At 41.4% G+C, this 8,080-nt stretch overlaps 1 non-coding gene across 1 annotated transcript; it reads right to left on the bottom strand.

Moving 5' to 3' along the window:
* Nucleotides 1-6,753: 6,753 nt before the first annotated feature.
* On the bottom strand, nt 6,754-6,867 carry LOC140282439 (U5 spliceosomal RNA). The gene has a single exon (XR_011909874.1). It is a non-coding gene; the product is annotated as a U5 spliceosomal RNA (small nuclear RNA).
* Between the last annotated feature and the right edge of the window lie 1,213 nt (nt 6,868-8,080).

Genomic DNA, 8,080 nt, shown 5'->3' with positions numbered 1-8,080 from the left:
AGGTGCGAATGCCCTACAATGTATGATCAAAAGAGGGAGCGGAGGTTTTCGGCTACAAGAAGGTGTGAAAGTCCACCCATGGTTTGTAAAAAGCGGGTAACAAAAGATTCGAATGCCCGACTATACACCATCAAAAACGGGAGAGGAGGTGTTCAGCTACAAGAAGGTGTGAAAGTCCACCCATGGTTTGTAAAAAGCGGGTAAGAAAAGTTTGGAATGCCCGAATATACACCATCAAAAGCGGAAGCGGAGATGTTCGGCTGCAAGAAAGTGTTTACGTCCGACCATGGTTTGTAAAAAGCGGGTAAGAAAAGGTTCGAATGCCCGAATATACACCATCAAAAGAGGGAGTGGAGGTGTTTGGCTGCAAGAAGGTGTGAACGTCCGACCAAAGTTTGTAAAAAGCGGTTAAGAAATGGTTCGAATATCTAACCAAACATAATAAAAAGCGGGAGCAGAGCTGTTCGACTGCAAGTACGTGTGAATGTCAGATCATAATTTGCAAAAAGCTGATGAGAAAGGGTGAGAAGTCCCAACTTTACAACATCAAATGCGGTAGCGGAGTTGTTCGGCTGTAAGTAGGTGTGAATCTCCGACCATAATTGCTGAAAAATGTGTTAGAAAAGGTAAGAATGCCGGTCCATACATCATCAAAAGCGGGAGAGGTGGTGTTCGGCTGCAAGTAGGTGTGAATGTCCATTCATAATTACTCACACACGGGTAAGAAAAGGTAGTATTGCCAGACCATACATGATCAAAACAGGGAGCGGAGTTGGTGCAGCTGCAAGAAGGTGTGAATGTCCGACTAAAGTTTGTAAAAAGCGGGTAGGACAAAGTGCGAATGCCCGACAATGTATGATCAAAAGAGGGAGCGGAGGTGTTCGGCTGCAAGAAGGTCTGAATGTCCAACCATAATTTGTAAAAACCGGGAAGAAAAGAATTGAAAGCCCGACTATACACCATCAAAAGCGGGAGCAGAGGGGTTAGGCTGCAAGAAGGTCTGCATGTCCATCAATAATTGCTTTAAAACATGAAAGAAAATTTTCGAATATCAAACCGCACATGATCACAAGCGGGAGAGGAGGTGCAAGGTGTGAATGTCCTCCCGTAATTCCTGAAAAATGTGTAAAAAAAGGTGCGAATGCCCAACCATACATTATCAAAACAGGGAGCGGAGATGGTTCAGCTGCAAGGTGTAAATTTCTGACTAAAGTTTTTAAAAAGCGGTTTAAAAACTGATTTGTCCTTCATTGTTATCCATATCTAAAAATGTTTGAAGCATAAACTTCCTCATATTACCCTGAATGAGAAAGAACCACACTTGTGATTAAGCCATACGTTCCTTTTGAGGAGTTCTGCATGATTTGGGATTTTGCTATTAAATAAATTCCTTCACTCAAACCGTGTGAAATCTGATTTTACCTTCATATTTATGAATGTCTAGATCGACTTCAACAAAGAACAACATTGTATTTTGCAGTAGAAGAAGTTGAAATTGATCTAGACATTGATAAATATGAAGTTCAAAGCAGTTTCCACTTGGTTTGAGTGAAGGAATGAATTTTATAGCAAAATCGGAAATCCTGCACTCCTCAAAAGGAACGTATTGCTCAACCAAAGGGATGCTTCTTTCTCATTCAGGGTAATATGAGGAACTTTATGCTTGATACATTTTTAGACATGGATAATTATGAAGGACAAAGCAATTTTAACTTGGTTTGAGCAAAGCAATTCATTTACAGGAAAATCCGAAATCGTGCAGAACTCATGAAAGCAAGCTTTTTCTCGGATTCCTGATCCTCCAGTGTTGCTCTTTCCTATACTGTAAAATACAACGTTATTCTTTGTTGAAATTGATCTAGACATTGATAAATATGTAGGACAAAGCAGATTTCACTTGGTTTGAGTGAAGGAATTAATTTTGTACATAAAATCCCAAATCGTGCAGAACCCATGAAAATAAGCTTATTCTCGGATTCCTAAAACTTTTGATCTGCTTTCTTTTACTGCAAATTACAACGGTTTTTTTTTAAATCTATCTAGACATTGATAAATATTAAGATAATAGCCGTTTTAACATAGTTTGAGTGAAGGAATTCATTTTATAGATAAAATCCCAAATCATGCAGAACTCCTCAAAAGGGGCCTATGGCCTTATCACAAGTGTGGTTCTTTCTCATTCAGGGTAATATGAGGAAGTTTATGCTTGAAATATATGTAGAAATGGGTACATATGAAGGACAAAGCAGTTTTAACTTAGTTTGAGTGAAGGAATTTATTTTATAGCAAAATCCGAAATCGTGCAGAACTCATGAAAGCAAGCTTATCCTCGGATTCCTGATCCTTCAGTGCTGCTCTTTCTTCTACTGCAAAATACAACGTTGTTCTTTGTTTAAGTCTATCTAGACATTGATAAATATGAAGGACAAAGCAGTTTTAATTTGGTTTGAGTGAAGGAATTAATTTTATAGTAAAATCCCAAATCGTGCAGAACTCATGAAAATAAGCTTATTCTCGGATTCCTAAAACTTTTGATCTGCTCTTTCTTTTACTGCAAATTACATCGGTTTTTTTTTTTTAAATCTATCCAGACATTGATAAATATTAAGGTAATAGCCGTTTTAACATAGTTTGAGTGAAGGAATTCATTTTATAGATCCCAAATCATGCAGAACTCCTCAAAAGGGGCGTATGGCTTAATCACAAGTGTGGTTCTTTCTCATTCAGGGTAATATGAGGAAGTTTATGCTTGAAATATATGTAGAAATGGGTACATATGAAGGACAAAGCAGTTTTAACTTAGTTTGAGTGAAGGAATTTATTTGATAGCAAAATCCGAAATCGTGCAGAACTCATGAAAGCAAGCTTATACTCGGATTCTTGAAACTTTAGATTTGTTCTTTCTTTTACTGCAAAGTACAACGTTGTTTTTTGTGGAAATCTATCTAGACATTGATAAATACCAGCCGAACATCTCTGCTGTCGCTTTTGATAATTTATGGTTGGGCATTCTTACTTTTTCTTACCCGCATTTTATAAATTATGATCCGACATTCACACCTACTTGCACTCGAACACCTTCTCTCCCGCTTTTGATGATGTATGGTTGGGCAATCGCACCTTTTTTTACCCATTTTTCAGTAATTATGGATGGACATTCAGCCCTTCTTACAGCCGAAAACCTCCGCTGCCGCTTTTGATGGTTTATAGTCTGGCTTTCGAGCCTTTTCTTCCCCGGTTTTTACAAATTATGGTTGGACATTCAGACCTTGCAGCCGAAAATCTCTGCTCCCTCTTTTGATCATACATTGTCGGGCATTCGCACATTGTCTTACCCGCTTTTTACAAACTTTAGTCGGACATTCACACCTTCTTGCAGCTGAACCACCTCCGCTCCCTGTTTTGATCATGTTTGGTCTGGCAATACTTCCTTTTCTTACCCGTTTGTGAGTAATTATGGCTGGACATTCACATCTTCTTGCAGCTGAACACCTCTCCCGCTTTTGATGATGTATGGACCGGCATTCTTACCTTTTCTAACACATTTTTCAGCAATTATGGTCGGAGATTCACACCTACTCACAGCCGAACAACTCCGCTCCTGCATTTGATGGTGTAGAGTCGGGCAATCTCACCCTTTCTCATCAGTTTTTTTTCAAATTATGATCTGACATTCACACCTACTTGCAGTCGAACAGCTCTGCTCCTGCTTTTGATTATGTTTGGTTGGATATTCGAACCTTTTCTTAACTGCTTTTTAAAAACTTTGGTTGGACGTTCACACCTTCTTGTAGCCGAACATATCCACTCCTGCTTATGATGATGTATGGTTGGGCATTCGTACCTTTTTTTTACCTATTTTCCAGGAATTATAGGTGGACATTCACACCTTCTTGCAGCTGAACACCTCCTCTCCCACTTATGATCATGTGCGGTTTGATTTTCGAAAATTTTCTTTCATGTTTTCTAGCAATTATGGTTGGACATTCAGACCTTCTTGCAGCTGAACAACTCCGCTCCCGCTTTTGATCATACATTGTCGGGCATTCGCACCTTGTCTTACCCGCTTTTTACAAACTATAGTCAGACATTCACACCTTGCAGCTGAACCACCTCCGCTCCCTGTTTTGATCATGTATGGTCTGGCAATACTACCTTTTCTTACCCGTTTGTGAGTAATTATGGCTGGACATTCTCAGGTTCTTGCAGCCAAACACCTCTCCTGCTTTTGATGATGTATGGTTGGGCATTCGCACCTTTTCTTAACCATTTTTCGGTAATTATTGGTGGACATTCAGACCTTCTTGCAGCTGAACACCTCCGCTCCCGCTTTTGATGGTGTATAGTCGGGCTTTCGAGCCTTTTCTTCCCCGGTTTTTACAAATTATGGTTGGACATTCAGACATTGCAGCCAAAAACCTCCGCTCCCTCTATTGATCATACATTGTCAGGCATTCGCACCTTGTCTTACCCGCTTTTTACAAACTTTAGTCAGACATTCACACCTTGCAGCTGAACCACCTCCGCTCCCTGTTTTGATCATGTATGGTCTGGCAATACTACCTTTTCTTACCCGTTTGTGAGTAATTATGGCTGGACATTCACAGGTTCTTGCAGCCAAACACCTCTCCCGCTTTTGATGATGAATTGTCCTGCATTCTTACTTTTCTAACACATTTTTCAGCAATTATGGTCGGACATTCACACTTACTCACAGCCGAATACCTCCGCTCCCAAATTTGATGGTGTACAGTCGGGCATTCTCACCCTTTCTCATCAGCTTTTTGCAAATTATGATCTGACATTCACACCTACTTGCAGCTGAACACCTCCGCTCCCGCTTTTGATGGTGTATAGTCGGGCTTTCGAGCCTTTTCTTCCCTGGTTTTTACAAATTATGGTTGGACATTCAGACCTTGCAGCCAAAAACCTCCGCTCCCTCTTTTGATCATACATTGTCGGGCATTCGCACCTTGTCTTACCCGCTTCTTATAAACTTTAGTCGCACATTCACACCTTCTTGCAGCCGAACCACCTCCGCTCCTTGTTTTGATCATGTATGGTCTGGCAATAGTATCTTGTCTTACACGCTTGTTATAAACTTTAGTCGCACATTCACACCTACTTGCAGCCGAACACCACCTCTCCCGCTTTTGATGATGTATGGACCGGCATTCTTACCTTTTCTAACACATTTTTCAGCAATTATGGTCGGAGATTTACACCTACTCACAGCCGAACAACTCCGCTCCCGCATTTGATTGTGTATAGTCGGGCATTCTCACCCTTTCTCATCAGCTTTTTGCAAATTATGATCTGACATTCACACCTACTTGCAGTCGAACAGCTCTGCTCCTGCTTTTGATTATGTTTGGTTGGATATTCAAACCTTTTTTTAACTGCTTTTTACAAACTTTGGTTGGACGTTCATGTCTTCTTGAAGCCGAACACCTCCGCTTCCGCATTTGATGGTGTATATCCGGGCATACGAGCCTTTTCTCACCCGCTTTTTACAAACCATGGTCGGACTTTCACACCATCTTGTAGCTGAACAACTCCGCTCCCACTATTGATTGTGTACAGTCGGGTATTTTCACCTTTTTTTATCCGCTTTTTACCATCTATGGTCGGACATTCACACCTTCTTACAGCGGAACCCTCTTTTGATGGTGTATGTTCGGGCATTCGAACCTTTTCTTACCCGCTTTTTACAAACTATGGTCGGACATTCAAACCTTCTTGTAGCCGAACACATCCACTCCTGCTTTTGATGATGTATGGTTGGGCATTCGCAACTTTTCTTACCCATTTTTCAGTAATTATGGTCTGGACATTCACACCTTCTTGCAGCTGAACACCTCCTCTCCCGCTTATGATCATGTTTGGTTTGATATTCGAAAATTCTCTTTCATGTTTTCTAGCAATTATTGATGGACATTCAGACCTTCTTGCAGCTGAACACCTCCGCTCCAGCTGTTGATGGTGTATAGTCGGGCTTTCGAGCCTTTTCTTCCCCAGTTTTTACAAATTATGGTTGGTCATTCAGACCTTCTTTCAGCCGAAAACCTCTGCTCCCTCTTTTGATCATACATTGTCGGGCGTTCGAACCTTTTCTTACCCGCTTTTTACAAACCATGGTCGGACTTTCACACCTTTTAGTAGCCGAATAACTCCGCTCCCGCTATTGATTGTGTACAGTCGGGTATTTTAACCTTTTCTTACCCGCTTTTTACCAACTATGGTCGGACATTCACACCTTCTTACAGCGGAACACCTCCGCTCCCTCCTTTCATGGTGTATGTTCGGGCATTCGAACCTTTTCTTACCCGCTTTTTACAAACTATGGTCAGACATTCAAACCTTCTTGTAGCCGAACACATCCACTCCTGCTTTTGATGATGTATGGTTGGGCATTCGAACCTACTCGTTGCCCGCTTTTCATTAATTATGGGTGGACATTCACACCTTGTCGCGGCCAAACACCTCCGCTCCCTATTTTGATCATGTATGGTTTGACATTCGCACCTTTTCTCAACCGCTTTTTACTATGGCCCACCCGCTGCAATGAGCACTCTTCAGCCCTTTTAAATGGTATAACTTTGCACTCCCGCACGCTCCAGCAAGCACCATTCAAGCAACAACTTTGCACTCCAGCTTCAAACATCGGCACAGTCGCAACAGGTAAGGCGACTCTACTCAGAGAAGTCACTCTGCACAGTAACAAGATTTTTTTTGCACAGACAGAAAGGGCTTCACCCGCAAAGGTAAAGCCTGCCAAAAATAGAAACAACTCATTAGTGCTGCTCTCCACGGAAGTCTTTAATAAAAGGCGAAAGAGGTGTACGTTATGAAGAGAAACCAGAGTACGATTATCCGTCACTGCGGGAGCAGGGCATCAGGCTAGTTGGCATAGCCACCTTCCCCATGGTGAGCTTTGCTTGATTGAGACGCTTTCTCCCCCCCCTTGCTCCTTGGCTGACCAAGTAGGAACAATCGGGCCCTATTCGATGGCTGCCTTGTCTTTTACTCTGTGCAAAAGACAAGGCAGCAACAAAAACACCACGGGAACACAGTATTGAGGCTTTGTTCTGACCGCTCATTCGGTGTCGCGTTTCTTTCAAGCAATTCTCCCGCTTAGCCCACACTCTGCTCGCTCCCAGAGCCGTGTTAAAGTCTACTTCGCATTCACTCTCTTTTCTCAGCAGACTCTTGGGATTTTATCTATAAAATGAATTCCTTCACTCAAACTATGTTAAAACTGTCAAAAAAAAAACAACGTTGTACTTTGCAGTAAAAGAAAGAGCAAATCTAAAGTTTCAGGAATCCGAGAATAAGCTTACTTTCATGAGTTCTTCACGATTTCGGATTTTGCTATAAAATGAATCCCTTCACTCAAACTAAATTAAAACTGCTAAACCGCTAATCTGTTACATGTAAGGCAGATGTCAAATTCACCGAAATAGGATCTAAGGGTATTCGGCCAATCGAGCTGTAGCAGCTTCGGTAAAAGAGTATAAGTTGAAGAGTTTGTGAATAAAGGTGTGCACACACATAGTGAGCTGTAGGAAAATAGGCAGGGAGCAATGCCGGCTGGGGTATATGTTCTTGTATGTTGTCTGACTGTTTGATTTGAATGTGTTGTGTAAGTGTCCTGTTGAATGTTACATGTTTGGGCTTTGACACGCTTCACTGTGGTTGTTAACTGTGTGGTGTGTCCTGAAATGTTATATGTTTGGGCTGTGTGACATGCTTAATGCTTGTCAGTAGCTACCCACTTATTCATATATAGCAACTGACAACATAAGAAGTCCGGACATACTTTGATAGTAGTTGTAGAAGTATCCTTATTGATAATAGATAAACTGATTCATAGTGATAGAACAGTAGATGAACAGGTGCCTGCACATGTCTCACGAAAATAAAATGGGTATATGATTGCTGACGGCAGAGCAATACTGCCAAACTTATGAGTTCTTGTGGCAAACTTGATTCAGGGTCTTGACGTGTATACGCTGTTTCGCTGACTTGATTGTCACAAGAAACAAAGTGTGTTTGATAAGATCCGACCATTTTATTACGG

Source organism: Leuresthes tenuis, unplaced genomic scaffold, assembly GCF_036924035.1.
Source record: "Leuresthes tenuis unplaced genomic scaffold, fLeuTen1.0.hap1 SCAF_22, whole genome shotgun sequence".
NCBI classification, from domain to species: Eukaryota; Metazoa; Chordata; class Actinopteri; order Atheriniformes; family Atherinopsidae; genus Leuresthes; species Leuresthes tenuis.
Note: the sequence above shows the minus strand (reverse complement) of the source record. Positions and strands in the feature narration are given on the sequence as shown.